A 3,317-nucleotide genomic window follows, 5' to 3' on the forward strand; every position below is an offset into this window, starting at 1 on the left:
TAGTGAACTATAATAGGTATAGTTTCGGGTATTACTACTCACTATTTCTAGTACAATGAAACATACAAGAGTCAGTTCATTCAAGAGTCAATACAAACATACTATAATGAGAAACAGAAAGAACATACTATGTTGAGAAACTAAGAGAACATACACCACATAGAGAGAACATACTATACACTAGAACATACTATACAAATACAAGAACACTATAACATTAATGTGAGCCACTATTTCATGGCATGGCAATAAATTGCTATGTCACGTTTTGTAGCCAGAGTCTCCTAGAGGGAGAGCATGAATTTGTGTATAGATCTATACGGGATTGACCATCCTACACCTTGCTTCTAGCTATAGTGGGACCTACAGGTCTACGGGTGATGAATGTCATACCATTTTGATGTCTTCAAACATCGTATTTTACTAGTCAATAAAGTATGGTTGCCACTATATCACATTTTACCTTAATTAAAACAATCGTTTTAAGGTAGTTAGTACAACGGTAGTTGCTATATACAAATACTACAAGTACAACTTTATTATTTTCCCATTACATTCAAATTGTGATCTTCTCACAAAAACAGTAATGTAAACTATATTTTTGGTAAATGAAAGTCAGTCCTTGGGAAAACACTCACTTTTACACAAATACAAACATCCGGAACAGTCGTGTCTTGGTAAAAGACTACATTTCAGTTAAAGTACAAACATTTACAACAAACATTTACAGTAAACATTTACAAACACTTTCATACAAAACAATGACACTAAATACTTATGAACTCACCAACTTTAATGCCGATCTACTCTTTCAAAATAACTTGTATTCTCAGGTCACCAGTAGACAGGTACACTGGACTAGGTTTTGAGAAGACGGAGCTCATACAAGACTCGTATTTATTTTGATTATTCATTTTTGGTGTCTTATAACTATTCACAAAACACACTTGTATTAAATTATTCTATTAATTTAATGGATGATGTTGTTACTTGTTTACTATTATGCATTGTTGTGATACTGTACATGACGTCCTCCGCTCCAGAACGTTTCCGCCGTTCCGGTTTTGGGGTGTGACAACGTGGTGGTGAAATTTCCTTTATTATAAAATCTCGGACATTAGGTCAAAATTAGAGGCATGCATACGGTTCTCTAAGGTTAATTGCGACTAATAAACCCTTAGAAACCCAGAATAAATTCAAATTTCAAGAGAGCTCAAGGACTAAAGAAGATTTAGAATACATTCATCAATGATCTAGTTGGTTTTCTTATTATACTTATGTCTAGCTTATTTTACTTAGATCTAATGTGTTTTTCTGCTACAATGAGAGGCTAATTACCTTTTACTTTTGTTTGGTGGAGATGAGCTTGATACTTCTGTGTTGATTTTGATAATTGATGGTTATTTTTGCTTTTAGTTGTGTTGATATATATAGACCCTAGCGTGTTTTACTTCTAGTTGATATTGCTTATATATCAGATTTGTGTGTTAATTGATCATATTTATTACATGACTCTATCTCCTAATTGTCTATGATCATCAGATAACTAGAGCTAGGATTAATCATATCTTATTTTAAGTAATTAAAACTAGTAACTTTAACTGTGTTAGAGACCCTGACTAGTATTAATTTATGCTTGGTTACTTGAATTGATCAAAGGAGAGTAACTGATATCATACATAGTTCAGTTGTGCTATTATCAATTTGGTTTGTAACTTGTGCATGATCATTGCTTTGTCATCATAAACTGATAGGCCTGGATATTTGATCATAATAGCTAGATAATTGGTAATTAGTATAATCTATCCATAAGAAATCAACCATAGGAGAAAGTGAAATCTGATCTAGACAAAAGTATTCTTTTAATTCTTGAATTTACTATGTTTTCACTGCTTGCTTGTTTTATAGTAGATATTAAGTTATTTTGATCTTGAAAAATCAGTAAAAATCCCTAATCATAGTTTGTTTAATAATTTAATTAGAAGTAGTCAATTTAATTAATTCAATTCCATTCTCTGTGATCGACACCCAACTTACATGAGCTATACTATAAACTGACTTGGTACACTGCATATAGGTGCATAGTTAGTCAGAGTTTGTTCGGTTATAAATTTTAAACTAAATAGGTACTTTTGCGCACGTCACGTTTTTTTGGCATCGTTGCTGTGGAATGACTTATTTGGTTACTAGTTTAATTGCTTTTAGTTATTCGATCCTTTTTTGTGGGGGTAAAACCCACAAGAAGTTAGTTTTTTTCAATTAGTTGATATTTTTTTTTCTTTCTGAGATGTAACGACGTCGTGGTATCGCTTCAGTTATTTTTTAGTTTATTAATTTTTATTCCTTTTACACGTTTATGATTTGTTTTTGTTTTGTTGCAGTAATTTATGACCCGAGGATCTAAAACTTCTATCGTTCCTCCACTTCAAGACCTATAATCCACTTTTCACAAAAAGAAGAAAGATAAGAAGGCCAACAAGTCAACAATCACTTTTCATTCATAAATTTTTTTTGAAAGCTTTACGAGGACACCAGATAAAAAGGGAATTGGATACGAACCAAAATCCGCTAACGAGGGAAGTTCAGATGATTTGGAAATTAAAAGCGAGGTTGAAGAGATGACAGACATTACAAGAATGATGATGGGAGACTACAAGAAGAGAATACATGAAGAACATGGACCAAGTCTAGTTCCACTCGAGATTCCAGCCGAGAGATGTTTCAAACTCAAGGGACACATTCTATCCATGCTCAAGGATATACCTTTCGCTGGGAAAGAGTATGAAGATGCTTTCAAGCACATTGATGAGGTCAAAGACCTTGCAAACTACTTTCATGTCCCTAATGTGCCAAGATAATCTGTGTTACTAAGGATGCTTCACGTCCATTACTACATGGGCTATTATTCGTGATGCTTTCATAGAGCAATTTAGTCCACCTTCGAAGAATTCAAATCTCAAAAAGAATATTGCTAACTTTCAACAAGAGGTGGGAGAGTCCTTATATGAAGCTTGCGGAAGATACAAAGGCTTGCTTAAAGGTTACCCTCAACATGATTTGGATGTTCAACAAGAAGTTTCCATCTTCTATAATGGAGTGAATGTAACTACTAGACAACTTCTTGACTCACAAAGGTCTATGACGAAGAAGGAGTCGACTACAATAAAATAATTAATTGAAGAATTTGCAAAGCACTCACGTGAGTACCACAATGCACAAGATGATGTTACAAGAGGAAAAGGAGATGAGGGGAACGAGAACTTGGCTGCAATCATAGCTAAGCCAAATTCTACGGATAGGCAAATGACAAAATAAGA

General features: G+C 33.6%; 1 non-coding gene across 1 annotated transcript; it reads right to left on the reverse strand.

Moving 5' to 3' along the window:
* Positions 1-2,952: 2,952 nt before the first annotated feature.
* LOC145071547 (small nucleolar RNA R71) lies at positions 2,953-3,059 on the reverse strand. Its single transcript, XR_013690556.1, has one exon. It is a non-coding gene; the product is annotated as a small nucleolar RNA R71 (small nucleolar RNA).
* Between the last annotated feature and the right edge of the window lie 258 nt (positions 3,060-3,317).

The sequence above is a fragment of the Lactuca serriola genome, chromosome 8 (genome assembly GCF_051521515.1).
Source record: "Lactuca serriola cultivar US96UC23 chromosome 8, Lser_US96UC23_V15, whole genome shotgun sequence".
In the NCBI taxonomy this organism is placed as follows: Eukaryota; Viridiplantae; Streptophyta; class Magnoliopsida; order Asterales; family Asteraceae; genus Lactuca; species Lactuca serriola.